Source organism: Acinonyx jubatus, chromosome X, assembly GCF_027475565.1.
Source record: "Acinonyx jubatus isolate Ajub_Pintada_27869175 chromosome X, VMU_Ajub_asm_v1.0, whole genome shotgun sequence".
Lineage (NCBI taxonomy): Eukaryota > Metazoa > Chordata > Mammalia > Carnivora > Felidae > Acinonyx > Acinonyx jubatus.
The window spans coordinates 107,512,442-107,527,234 of NC_069389.1; the positions used below are offsets into that span (position 1 = coordinate 107,512,442).

At 42.4% G+C, this 14,793-nt stretch overlaps 1 protein-coding gene and 1 pseudogene across 2 annotated transcripts in view; one reads left to right on the forward strand and one right to left on the reverse strand.

The window, feature by feature from the left end:
* GPC3 (glypican 3) overlaps positions 1 to 14,793 on the reverse strand; it is a 419,619-nt gene that overhangs the window by 327,748 nt on the left and 77,078 nt on the right. The window lies entirely within an intron of this gene.
* On the forward strand, positions 10,596 to 10,938 carry LOC113597644 (40S ribosomal protein S26-like; annotated as a pseudogene).

Here is a 14,793-nt window from a genome sequence, read left to right on the forward strand (position 1 = left end):
TGAATAGCTCTGGCCTCTTACAAAGGCCCATCACGATGTAAAAGTGGCAGTATAATTAATTTTTTCAGGGAAAGCCGAGTTGCTTGCTCTCAAACATCCTGCAGTTCTGGAAATGTCAAAAAGTCAGACCAAGCAGGCGGAAATAAACTCTACATCCCCACACGCAATCCTTTCCTGTAGGGAAAGAAGAGAAAGCAGACAAGCACAGGACCACTCCAAAAAAGTGACTCAATGTTTTCCTTATCTGATAAACGTGTCATTATCAGTACGTGGAAATCTATTTGGAGTTAAAACGTGACGCCCTGGTGCTGTCTGTGAGATCCTACCCCATCTCCAAAAACCGGCATATACGTATGCGTGAGGACACAATACACAACTCCCACGCTCCCTTTGGGATTGATTTGACTAATAACATTAGTTTTTAATTTCCTCATTGCAAAATACACGTACACTACACAATGTCTAGCACATACTATAAACTCAATAAATAATTATGGGATGATTCTAGAAAAATAAGAAAATACAGATAAAAAAAATAACCTCCCCCATAATCCCACCATATAGAGAGAACCACGGTTTTCTGTGTAAGGATTTTGGCCTTATTTCTATGCATCTTAGATTCACTTTTTCTAAAAACGGGGCCACACTTTCTGTACTATTTTGTCACTTAACAGTAAGTTGTCAGCATTTTACACTGTCATTATAAATTCTTTTACAACACCATTTTAAGAGCTGGACTGTATTCCATCATATAGATGTCTCATCACTGAATCAATCCTTTAATGTTACACACTCAGTTATTTCCAGTTTTTCACTTTCATAATGTCACAACAAATATCCTTATACTAATTCTTTATGCACCCATTTGGTCATTTCCTCAGGATAAATTCCTGGGCATGCAAAAAATGGAAACAACCCAAATGGCCATCAACTGATGAGTAGATAAACACAATGTGGTCTAGCCATACGACGGAATACCATTCAGCCATAAAAAGGAATTGGAGTACTGATCCATGCTACAACAAAAATGAACCTTGGAAACATGCTGCTAAGTGAAAGAAGCCAGACATAAAAGGACAAATACTGTATGATCCCATGTACACAAAATTTCCAGAACAGGCAAATCCATAAAGACAGAAAGTAAAATAGTGGCTGCCAGGGACTGAGGGAGCCAGGGAATGGGGTGTGACCGCTCATGCGCATAGAGCTTCTTTTGAGGGCAATGAAAATATTCTAGAATCAGACAATAGTGATGACTGCACAACTATGTGAATATTCTAAAAACCGCTGAATTGTGCACTTTAAAAGTCTGACTTTTATGGTACGTGAATTATATCTCAATAAAGCTACTGTTAAAAAAAATCTGAGGCATGTTACTGTTTGGCCACAAGTTATGCAAAACTTTTAAGCTTTGGATGTAAAAATTATTTCCTAAAATGAACTAAAAATAATTTTGTTTCGACAATGTTCTGAATATTATGCAACACCCAGAGAGATCACCGAGAGAGTTTAGTTGGGAATCACCTGGAATGAGACTTCTTAACCTTGGCACAAAAAGGTTAATATCATGAACACCTGTGGCTTTATTATTTATATATTACAAAATCCAGAAAGGACAGAATGCCTTTTTGGAGAACACACACACACACACACACACACATACTTTTTTAACATGGAAGTATACAACAGCTTTCAACAGTCAGTAAGTTACTATTGTGTCATTGTTTGAAATGCCAGATTTGGGGTCATGATAGAAATGGCCAAGGGACATCAGTTCCTGCCTCTGAGGGTCTTCTCAATTAAAACAAATTATATTATTTTTTGGTTTCCCTCTACTGCCCCTGAACTAAACACCACAAAATGCCATTGTACTTCCTGAGCAGAACTGAAAAGAAGAAAGAAAAGAAGAGAAGAGAAAAGAAAAGAAAAGAAAAAACAACTAGGCAAACCATAAGAGACTCTTAAATAAAGAGAACAAACTGAGGGTTGCTGGAGGGGTACTGGGTGGAGGGATGGCCTAGATGGGTGATGGGCATTAAAGGGGGCACTTGTGATGAGCACTGGGGGTTATATGTACGTGATGAATCACTACATTCTACTCCTGACACCATTATTACACCATATGTTAACTAACTTGGATTTAAATAAAATTTTTAAAAAAAATTTTAAACAAGAACATAGATCAATGAAAAAAGAAAAACAAAAAGAATAAAAGTGAACTAAAAATTTAAATCTTTTAAATTCAAAAGCTCAACAACAGCAACAACAAAAACTATAGCAAAGCCTTCAGCATACATCCTATTTTCCTCTTGACGCCCTCTTTACTTCAAATGCTGTCATGAACTCGTCTCTGCTCCTTCACCTCTCTCTGGTAGGCTGCTCCCATTGGCGCCTCTTAAGTGGTTCAAGCCAAGAGACCCATCATTGCTCAGCAGTGAGGGCAAGTCTGAGCCACAAGTCAAATACCTTCCTGAGACCTTTAACCTTGCTGAATGGGGTGGGAGAGTGATGAAAGCCATTCTGCATACCAGGAAGGTCTAATGTCACAGCTTACAATCTGTCCAAACAGGATGCTTGAGGTTTTTTTTTTCACTAAATGGTGATCAGGGTGGCTCCAAAGCAGGTACCCGTATGGCGACACCCTCAAGCCGCCCCACACCAAAGGAGAGAGAAGGTCGGGCTGGAAAGAGGGAGATACTTGGTCTGGCAAACTACCTTCAAGAGCTGCCTACAGGAATCCTTGGGGAGAACTTTACAAACCTCAGACAGGAATAAATGAAGGTAAACAGACAGTGTCCACACAAGTGGCTCAGTCAGCGAAACCTTTGCCAGCAGGTTAGGTTAGTTTAAGCACAAGCCACAGTCATGAGACACCAGCCAAAAGCAACCAAAGATTTATATGCACCTTTAATTACTTTATTAGGTGCTAGCTCAAATGTTTCTCAGGGCCCAGTCTTCCAGAGAGCCATATCTTCTTAAGCTTCCAATCAAATTATAGTTTTAAGTGTCTACCACTTCTCAATGGTTTGTAAAACCATTATGATACCTGTGCGGTATCTGGGGAAGGAGACTGCATTTTCCCATGAGGTTTAACCTGTTTAGCCCTTCAATATCACCTTTGCTCTATGTTTGTAAGGCCTCATCCAAAGTGCTTCATTTAAAAATAAAAAACAAACCAGCATTATATAATCAACCAATAAAGTGAGGAGAGGCAGGTTTCCAGCTCCCGGACGCAGTGGCATCTTGGAGGGAAGATATGTTACCCCTTAGATGAGTTCACCTTCAGGTATCTTGAGAAACCATGAAGAACACCCACTATCTAACCGTGCCAGGTGATGCGATGATCAAATTTTTGTTGTGGACGAAGTCCCTATGTACCCATTGTCCTTCTTCGGGGTATCTCCTTGAGAACACACTAGGTCTGATAAAAAGTCTTGACCTTTTAGTTTTACACTGCATGTTCATGGGGGAACATGGGTGGCTCAGTCGGTTAAGCATCCGGCTTCGGCTCAGGTTATGATCTCACGGTTCACGAGTTTGAGCCCTGCATTGGGTTCTACGCTGACAGCTCGAAGCCTGGAGCCTGCTTCGGATTCTGTGTCTCCCTCTCTTTCTGCTCCTCCCCCATTTGCAGTCTTTCTCTCTCTCTCTGGCTCTCTCTCTCTCTCTCTCTCTCAAAAATAAACTTAAAAAAATCTTTACAATGCATATTCATGGACCACCCCCCCAACCCTTGGAACTGCAAATATTTACCTCTAGAATTAGCTGAGACATCTTTTCCAAGGTGCGTCCTCTTGTCTCCCAAGGAAATAGACATTTTCAACTGTTCACTCTCTTACTTTTCCATATAAATGTTTTCCTCCATCAAAATGCATGAGATTCTTGCCAAACTCTGTAGTCATGTTTATGCCACCTTACATGATAATGCATACCTAATATTAAATTTATGTGTTTTTTCTCTTCTGTATTTTGGTATGGAAGGGCCTTTTGTCGACCAAACTGTTTTAGTTCTCTGACAATGACAAGCTGTTAGCAGGGGAGTCGCTGTGTGTGAAAGCCATAGAAATATCTGAAGAGAAAGGGGACATTGTACACCCAGGAACCAATTTAATACTTGATCTAGGGACCAAAAGCATCTATTGGTTGCTTACAGTTTCATTCAGTTGACCAACAAGCATTTTCCGAGCTCCTTCTGTGATCAGGCCCTACGCTAGGTGCTGAGGATACAAGTAAGACACGGTATGGGCCCTGGAAGTGTTCACAGTGTAGTGCAGGCACCCCCAGACCACTGGATCCCTACAGGTCTACTCCAGAAAACAGAGTCCAACTTCCATTCAAAGAAACTAACTTTTTACTGCAGCGAGGGTTGTGATGGGGACTGGCAGTGGGAACTTTGCAACCTCCTTGAGGTAGCCCGTTCTCCCTACTTTGAACAGCTTAGACTGCTGGAAACTTCTTGCCTAGCTTAAGAAAGTTATGCCTATAGCTCTCCTCCATTAATCCCAGTTTGCCTTCTCCCACACCAAAGCAACACACACACACACACACACACACACACACACACACACACACACACACAACTAGTTTAATTCTACTTTGACTTGAGAAACCTTCATGTTTTTGATAACAGGCAGCATAGCCTCTGAAACTCTAATTTCCCAAGCTAAAAAGTTTCCATTCTTTCAACTTCTTCTCATAGGATGTGATTCTAAGTCGCCCTGACGTTCCTTATTAAAGAAATCTCAGGTAGCACCAGACAGTGGTGTTATTTAGAGGGCCTGATGACAATTTACAAAGCTAGTTTGATGGAGAAAAGGGGATGCATTAGACCCTCAGATAATAGGGTCCCAGTTTGCGGTCTTTGTGATCAAGTCTAAGCAGAATTAATAATTCATACCTTGCTAATGCACAGCAAATCATATAAGAGCCTCAGCTTTGGAAACCGAACACATGCACACATGCAGCTCGAAAGCATGAATAAAAGCAATCTACATACCCACCCCCAATCAATCAGGCCTCCTGATTACTAAAGAATTCCTCACTTATAAGAGAAATTTCTGTCCTTGCCAAGCTTCTGCACCCTTGGATTCAGCAGTCTCTCCCAAAACTTTTCACTCTACGTAAAGACTTCTAGTTCCAATGCATAAAGACTCAAAACCCACTGTCCCATGAATTTAGGGTGTGTACAAAGAATCATAGTGCTTCTCTAGTCCGACATGTTCGTAGATGGAGGAAAACAGCCCAAGAAAGGGAAATTGGTAAGTTACAGAGCCCTGACTAGAAGTTTCATTACTATTTTCTCTTTCCATCAAAATGCCTCTAAGTTAAAGTGTTAAAGTCTGCAAGAAACATAATTCACTAATAGCGGTACCTTAGAAAGGATCCCTGGTGACCAGAGTCGTATTCTGTGAGTTTGTGTCTCCCCCACCCACCATCACCCCCACAGCTTTCCTATTTCCAGCTTTCCAAGAAGTTTTTTTTTTAATGTTTATTTATTCTGAAAGAGAGAAAGGGAGAATGTGAGCAAGGGAGGGGCAGAGAGAGAGAGAGAGAGAGAGAGAGAGAGAGAATCCTAAGTAGGCTCCATGCTGTCAGTGCAGAGCTCAACGTGAGGCTCAAACCCACAAACCGCGAGATCATGACCCGAGCCGAAGTCCAGAGTCAGACACTTAACCGACTGAGCCACCCAGGTGCCCCTCCTATTTCCAGCTTTTAACTCGAGTCTCATACTCCCGATTGCTTTCTTTGTGCACCTTTTAATGACTTTAATGATTAGGATGATATTGATGGTCTACTCGGTCCAAGTTTTTGCTTGCTTTACAAACTGATTTCTTAAGTGTTATCAAGTTAAAATTCTAGAAGATTCAACTTCCAGCACTCTCTCTGCCTATCAGTCTATTGTGGTATCCTGCTCCCAGCAGCAATCAGGGCAGGAAGGTTTTCCATCAGGTTTTGGCAGACTAGAAGAAAACTCATAGCCTGAAGAAGGGAGGGATGAGGTAGTCTGTCTAAATATGCTCTTCAGGATGGTGCCGGAAGCCCTGAGGCAAGTAAAATCACTGGGTTCGTCTTTGGAAGCCTCACATCAATTTAGCCTCAAATAAACCTTGACAACCAAGGAGGTGTATCAGGCAACCACACTGGCCATTTATATCTCCGGATAGTTGTGAAAAGGACCAAGAGAGTTTCCTAATCCAGACACGGACACGCTAAGTTGTAGCCTCCCGCTTGTAACCAATGAGTATTCACAAGGACAGGTGGGTAACGGAGGATGAACATTCCCTCCCAGCATTTTTAATTAACTGGATGTTGGATTTATTGGTCAGCTCAGTGGGAAATCAGAACCTACTACTTGGGGGCTATTTTTATAGCCTTCTGGAGTTGGGTTGCCTTACTACAGACACCTGGCACCATTCCTAGAGGTGGTTAGATCTGTATTTTCCCCTTTTAAACAGCAACCAGTGAGTAGATTTGAGCATTCCAGGCATTTGGCTAGTAATCCGATATAATAAAGGTGCCCCTTTCCCTTCCTCCTTGGGTAATACAGCACATACACCAGCAGTTTCTCCCTGCACATTCAGCAGCAGGTCAGAGGCGAAGGGAGTGTGGTTAAAACACAAAATAAGCTCTGTAAAACCTTGGAAGCAAGGGGCTGTATCCATCATCAATACGTTTATAAGCTATAAAACCCGAATAAGTAGTCTCTGAATAAACAACAGTTAATCTTATCAACTCTCAAGTCCTCGAATCAGAGTTTCAGTTCATTTCCTCTTTGTCTGCCTTCAGATGAAGCACTGTGTAAGAAAAAGGAGTCTTCTGCCATTGGAGATCTTTTTTACAGCATACGTTAACAATTTCCGCGCAAATATCTGGGTGGCAAATTGTAACCCAATACCTATTTTGCAATAAAACTACCACAGCATTAAATTGACATAATAGAGACAGAAATTCTATTCAGTTGAGTTTGGGTCATGCAGGCACTCACTTTAATGTGGGAGATGAATTAAGCTCATCCTTGGGAAATCCAAGGGTAATGACCGAAACACAATGTGATTGAGCTAATTATCAACCAGGTGTGCTTTAAGGAGTTGATGGTTCAATTTATTACTGCTAAGTGCACAAGCCTGTTTTGGGGAGGAGTTTACGAGAGCAGGTCAGACACTGCAACTTCTCAGAGGGCAAAAGACAGCGTTTCTGCAAATCTGGCATTATGTCTGGCCAACCCAAATCCTGCCCAAACACCGAGGCCAGCTCAAGAACCTGGAAACTCTTCCTGACTGCCCAAAGCCCCGGGGAGCTGACCGTTCCCCTGGGCTCCACTAGTGGTTACTATCTATAAGCAATTGGCATGCACCGCCTTTTAACAAGAGTAAACTTTTCCTTTGTATACGTCTGGTCTTCTCTGCCAAGTAAACTGCTCAAAGGCACACACATAGGGTTTTTATATCCTTTGTGATGTCTGACCCTGTTAAGTATTTACAGATTGACGTCTGCTAGATAAAAAGTAACGTTTTAAATGCTTACGCATTGCTGTACGGATATTTCTTAACATTTGTTTGTAAATGGGAGTTCTGTGTATGAAACATAAACCATTTAACGGCTCTGGTTATTATAATGAGCATCAGTCTCATACAGCGTGGGACACAGGGCTGGGTGTGCACTGACCTCACGATATCCCCAGCCAACATCAGCTCATTACTGAATGGAGCCCTACTTCTCTGAGGCCACACCTACCGTTTTACAGCCATCCGTTTTTCCTTCCTCTGCTGTCTCTTGCTGATCCGTCTACTCACACATCTCCTCTTTCTCCTCCTTGTTCCAGCACCTTGGGAGCCTGGCATGAACAGCCACTACCAACCAAATCCAGAGCGAGTCTCTTTCAGTTGTCAAGGTGTGTCTTCTTCAAACTGCTCGTCATCAGTCTTCAGTGACTTCTAATCCACTAGATGGTCAGATCCCAGAGAACAGGGGACTAAGCGTGAACCATTACCTACATGAACACTACCTCCCACTCTCTGCCACCCAGAAGCCTAGTTCAAGAAATGTTCAACAGTTTGACTGCATTCTAGGATTCCAGGTTTCCCACCGGCCATCGGACATTCCATTTTCTAGGTGACTGTTAAAACAAGGGATTTGACTAGTGGTCTAGTGGTTATGAAGTTCCACTTAAACTAAAGCATGGAAGCAGGACACACACATGCCAATTGACCTATGGTAGCTGGTTCCAAGTACCCGAGCAGGCATCCTCCTAGCAGAGACTTCTTTGTTCTTCGGCACAGGGAAACTTCAATATCTGAACGTTAAATGTTGAATTTGCATTGAGAAGATAACAATCAATCAAATATTTATTGATTGCCTGGCACACACAGGGCACTGTACATAAGATCTGTGAGGAAAAAAAATGGATGTGTGTTCAATAAAGAAACACAATCCAGTGGTGGTAGCAAGAAGGAGCAACTCTACACACTTTTTCTTAAGAGTCAGAGGCCATCCCGGGACGCCTGGGTGGCTCAGTCGGTGAAGTGTCCGATTTCGGCTCAGGTCACGATCTCGTGGTTCGTGGGTTCTAGCCCCACGTTGGGCTCTGTGCTGACAGCTCAGAGCCTGGAGCCTGCTTCGGATTCTGTCTCCCTCTCTCTCTCTCTGCCCCTCCCCCACTCACGCTCTGTCTCTCCGTCTCTCTCAAAAATAAATAAATATTTAAAAAAAAATTTTAAAAAGAGTCAGAGGCCATCCAGATAGACTAGCTTCAGCACCTGAGGAAACAGATGTACATACCTCACTCCTTGCACAACATCTGGGGGGTTCAGCAAAAGAAAGGTACAAGGTTTCATCTTCTTCGAACCTTTTTACCAACCTATATCTTCCTAGTTAACTGAAAATAAATTTCCTGCTCAAATGCTCCTCCAACAAAATGACAAGGGTTGGTGGGGGGGCGGTGCGGGCAGGGACTGAGGTGAGGGTATGAAATCTCACCTAGGACTGGTTTAAAGGTTCTCGAAGGAAACCACTTGCTGAAACCTTCTGTCACGGAGATCCCACTGTTCAGCTCCACTCCATACTCTCTTGGTTACTTGGTGGTGGCAGGGTCACCACCAATGGGCAAAGCAGGCTTCCAAACAAGCTATGGCCAGAGCGACCGCCAACTACTAATACCAAAAGGCCCAGCAAGCAAACCCCAGGGGGAATCTGGGAACTTGTTCACAAAGTAGGATTATGTTTTGTGTTTTCCATATCTCTTTCTTTGGAAGACTATGTTGTTAAATTGCTCATAAAGAGGATCATATAGGTTTTCCAGGAGTTTTGGCTTGAATCAAAGGAATGACTATATTTCTAGTTAATCCAATAACATACCACTATAAAAATCCACCCAAAAAAACCCATTTCGATGATAGACGTATTTAAAGGCATCTGCTGAAATGCTACCTTTTAATTCAGAAATTATAAGTCAAATAATTCTAAGTTTTTGAAAGAAGTTATAAAAAATGCTCAGAACGCATTAACGTAAGTGAATTATTACACCAATTATTTATTTAATATTAAAGGGTTTCGTGTTTAATTTGGAAATATTCTCAATCACAAGCACCAATTTTTTTTACTTCACCAAAACAATCCAAATAATTTGCTCATTTCACACACACACACACACACAATTTTTAATTTGTCTCTAGATATGTTTGAGTGAAGGTTATGTATCTGAAAAGGAAAACAAAAAGTAATTGTTTTTTTTTCCCAGAAAACAAATTTGAGGAGTATGTTTTTAAGCCACTACCCCTGGAATGTAAAAAATGTCTTTCCTCACTGGAAATATAACTGGAAACTAGGAAAGTCCTTTGTTCTACTCAGTTACAAATTTCCAGGCTGTGTGACCTGAGCAAGTGACATAGACTGTGAGTCTCAGGTGTGTTAGAACTAGCAAAGAATACTATTGAACTTTACCTGGGGTTGAGCCAAAAGACATATGAAGTCCTTCCCATTTCTAAAAATCATGTATGAAGATGCCATCTAAACGCAAGAACCTATTTTTAAATATCTTGCATTAACCCAGTATTGGAGCACCACCTATCTCGTTAAGTAACAGAAACTACAGTGATATTTCAAATAAGCCTTTCTGACGAGGAAGAGAGTTACGAGGACATTTTAAGGGATGCCTGGGTGGCTCAATCAGTTGAGCATCTGACTCTTGATTTCAGCTCAGGTCACGGTCCCAGGATCGTGGGATCGAGCCCCACGTTTGGCTCCACATTGGGCGTGGGGCCTGCTTGCGATTCTCTCTCCCTCTCTCTCTCTCTCTCCCTCCCTCTGTCCCTCTGTCCCTCTACCCTGCTCACATGCACACACTCTCTCTCCCCTTAAAATAAAAAAAGGACATTCTAAGATACTCTATTGCTGTTATTTTTCTTTCTTTTTTTTTTCTATTTTTCCAAACACTTTCCATAATGCAAATATATTACTTTTGTTCTCAGAAAAAAATAATTGTCTCCATCTTGGCATGTGGGTTTAGAGATTTAAGATGGTAGTAAAGGGCATTTTCTTTCCTTTTTTTTTATTCATCATAAGAATTATAAATCTGCTCTCGGGTCCTCGCTTCCAAGATGACCAAGAAAAGAAAGAGTAACAGTCATGCCACAAAGGGCCACGGCCACATGCAGCCTATGCACCAACTGTACCCACTGCGTGTCCAAGGACAAGGCCATTAGGAAGTTCGCTTTCTGGAACACAGGAGAGGCTGCCGCCTACAGGGACGTTTCTGAAGCAAGTATCTTCGAGGCCTACGTGCTTCCCAAGCTATATGTCCAACTACATTACTGCGTGAGCCGTGCCATTCACGGCAAACTAGTCCAGGATCACTCGCGTGAGGCACCGAAGGACCGAACACCCCCACCCCGATCTAGACCCGTGGGTGCTGCCCCACGACCTCCACCAAAGCCCGTGTAAGGAGCTAAGTCCTTAAGGAATGAAGAAAAACTGTTCTCTGGGGGAAAAAAATAATAAAATGGAGATTATACTTTAAAAAAAAAAAGGATTATCAATCTGCAGTATAGAAAATTTAGAATATACGATATAAAGAAAATACCCATGATTCCACCACCCAAATATAATCTCCATTAATATTCTAGCAATTTCCTTATAGTATTTTCTATATGTATATTATAGATCATCAACTGGGGTCAGATAGGTTGCTTCATGTTTTGCTATTTTACATATGTATGACTTTGTGAGCATTTTTCACTGTCATTAAAAGTCTTCAAAAACACCATTTTAAGAGGAATTTTTTTAACGTTTATTTATTCATTTTGAAAGAGAGGGAGAGCAGGGGAGGGACAGAATGGGGAGAGAGAGGATGCCAAATAGGCCCACGATGTCAGCAGAGCCCCACACCCAGCTTAAACTCAACAAACCGTGAGATCATGACCTGAGCTGAAACCAAGTCGGCCACTTAACCGACTGAGCCACCCAGGTGCCCCTGAAAACACCACTGTTAATGGTTTTATCATACTGTGCTCTATACAACCATTCCCAACGGCTCACTATTGTCAACAGTGATGCACCGAACTTCCTTTTCGCGTACATCGTTGTGCGGCAAGTCACTGGCTGAGAAGGAAAGGGCAACGCTGCGGGCAGCCAACCGGGGGCTGACTCTCATCATTCCCGCCCCTTCCCTCCTTACTTGCCTTTCCAGCGCTCAGTCCTCGTCCCCTTCACGGTCCTCAATCTGGCTCTGGATTCTGATTAGCCTTGACCCTGACACACTGAGCACATGTGACCGAGGAGAGAGGCAGACACACACAGGACTACGGCTGGAAGGGCAGGGAAGGCACCAAGGACCTGGTCCTCGGGCTACCTGCTCTCCGCCTGAAGACCTGAGTGGGCACCGGGCACCGGACAAGCAGCGACTGGCGTCCCTAGCCCGGCTTGGATGGCAAAGACACCACGGGATCTCCATCCACATAGCCCCTGAGGACGTTAGCAGCAGCTGTGTCCACACTGAGGTACAGCTGAAGTGTTTTGAACCGGTGCTATAACCTTAAAATAACCACTAACATCCTCATCTATAGCCAGCTTATGTTTTCTGATATATCTGACATGATTTTAATTGGTATTTAATGAGAGCTTAGTACCAGTCCTTGGTCACTCCTAAGTTTTCTTTGTTCTTTGACATCCCAGAGCCCTGTGTTTCTTACATCATTTCTTCCTCTGGTCACAGACTGTGTGACAATAAAGTGTGTCCCTGGAGCACATGCATCTTGTCAATAAAAGAGTTTTTCAATAAAATGTGGTCTCCTTTCCAGAGCATCTCAAACTAACTGGGCTGGCAGTATGTGCTCTGAGAGGTCAGAAAGGCCAAAGAGGCCAGTTTGAGATGGAGAGGACGAGGCAGGGCTTAGCTGTGAAAATGCATAGTCCTTGGCCCCCCCGGAGAGAGACAGGGAAGATGTTCCCAAGACTAAGAAAGTCACTGAGGGGGACATGTGCCAGCACCAATAATCACTCTAGCATATCTACCCCCACAGACTCAAATATTGGGGAGAAAGCAGGAGGCAGTTAAGGCAAAATATGCTGGCTAGGTCACTGGCTCAAGTCTAGCTAATCACGAGAGGCTTTAAGGACTGCATTACAGAGGTAAGACTCGGATACTTCAAAGAGAAACCTAAGCCCTTGATGAAGCAGCACTAAATAAGCAGCAATAAAAAAGAGAAACAAACAACAGTGGGGCCCAGATTTGTATAAGAACAAAAATAAAGAAAAACAGCCTTTCCTGAAAGAAAGTTGACATCTAAGTGCAAACGGCCTCAAGGTTACCTTTCATTTGCTTTTGCCATTTGTACCTGACCTTATGCACACGGTAAAGAAAGTAAATTTACCACCCCATCTTCACCCCATGGGGTACCATCTGCCCCTTTCAGAAGACATTCCCCCCCACCATCAAGCACCAATATTTTACATGTTTATCACCAGACACTTATTCTTCACACCATTTTGTTGTTGGTGTTGTTGGTGTTGTTTTAAAAAAAAAAAACATGGGTCGGAAAATCATGTAATCAAGAACCTCATTTCATAGAAAACTGGGAAAACTGGAAAGAGTACATCTTCTACTGAGATTTGCCAACATGTTTTGCACATTCTGGGGGAAAACATTCGTAACAATTGTGTGTTCTCTTCCATAAATCACTCCAATAGAATTCTTTCTGTATTATTCTATCTCTATCTAAATGGAGATCGGAGACCCACTGGCTATCTCCCATTGAAATAACCTACAGGTTCCAATGGAGTTATCTGCAGGCAAATGATCAAGCTATTAACACTTGCCAGACCAGTGAGACTGTAAAGTTAACTGTGGATGAGGTGAACGGAGCTTTGAAGTCCACGGTTTTCTTTCAAGTTATTCAGATCCCCATGTAAGAATACTCATCCCAGGGAGATCACACCTTCAGGTTATCAGACGAAAAACCTCTTGTCAGCACCAACCAGCCTAAGACATCTTAAAAGAAAATGCATATCAAACCCATTCTCGAAGACTCTCTGCTCTTTGGCTTTGTAGAAATGCCAATCCAATGCTGTATGAATGTTTTCATTTAGAGGAGATTTGGGGTGTAAAAAAAAAAAACCCAACAACAACAGAAAAGGACTCGACCAGTTCTGAAGATCAGTGTGCTTCCCATCGAGATAGAAATAAGGTGATACAAGAAAAGATGAAGGAAAATATTTAAAATAAGAGGGAGGAAAACACGGGAGAGGGGAGACAAAAAGGACAAAAAATAGGTAAAGAACAGAAATTGCTGGTACTAAACTCACCTTTTTTTTCCTTCTTTTTAAAAATTTATTTTAGAGAGACAGACTGCATGCACACAAGCAGGGGAGTGGGGCAGAGGTAGAGAGAGAATCTTAAGCAGGCTCTACACTCAGCGTGGAACCCGACGTGGGGCTTGATCCCACGACCCTGTGATCATGGCCTGAGCCCACATCAAGAGCCAGATGTTCAACCCACTGAGCCACCCAGGTGCCCCAAATTCACCTTCTTGATAGTATTGTCCCCCATTATCCTTAACATGCAATATACATGGAAACAGGAGAAAGTTAATTCCCCAGAGACAGATGTACATGTTAAGCAGAACTGACGTTGCAAAAAGCAAGATCGTATGTTAACATATGTAACAATTCCACTTTCTTCAAACTGAGATTGTCTTCAAACATTCTGAACATTCTCAGTGAAACCAGATAGGTTATTTACCCCTGTAGAGTGCTGATTTCCCTCAATATCACAAACAAAACAGACCCATCTAGTTTTCTGAGGTCAGCAGTGCCCTTTTATTAAGTGGAATTAAGAAAACAATAGTGACTCCCGGACCAAGAACGAAGTTTGCATCCAACGTGCCTTGTGAACTGGTACACGGCATGTAAAATTAAACAATGGATACTGGGAAAGCGACTAGTAATTTTGATAGAAGAAGAAAATTGAACTAGATTGAATATCTAGAGAGAGTCATGGGTTAGTGCAAATTACTTGTAATGGATGCATTTTTACAATATACAGAGGTCTGACAGCTTCAACTTTGATACATCTGAGCAATATCTAAATATCTCTTAGAACAGATTTTGATTTAACAAGATAATACCTGATATCCAGGTTCCTCCAGTATCTGTCAAGCCACCCGATCTTACCCATTAGCAACCCATCTCTCATCTGTCCCTCGTCACCTCCAGGAGCCAGCCATTCAAGACTTTATGAAGTGCCTGCTACCTACAAGGCACGTTTTCATCTCCCTTTGCAAAAGGTACCTGGCGCTCCAG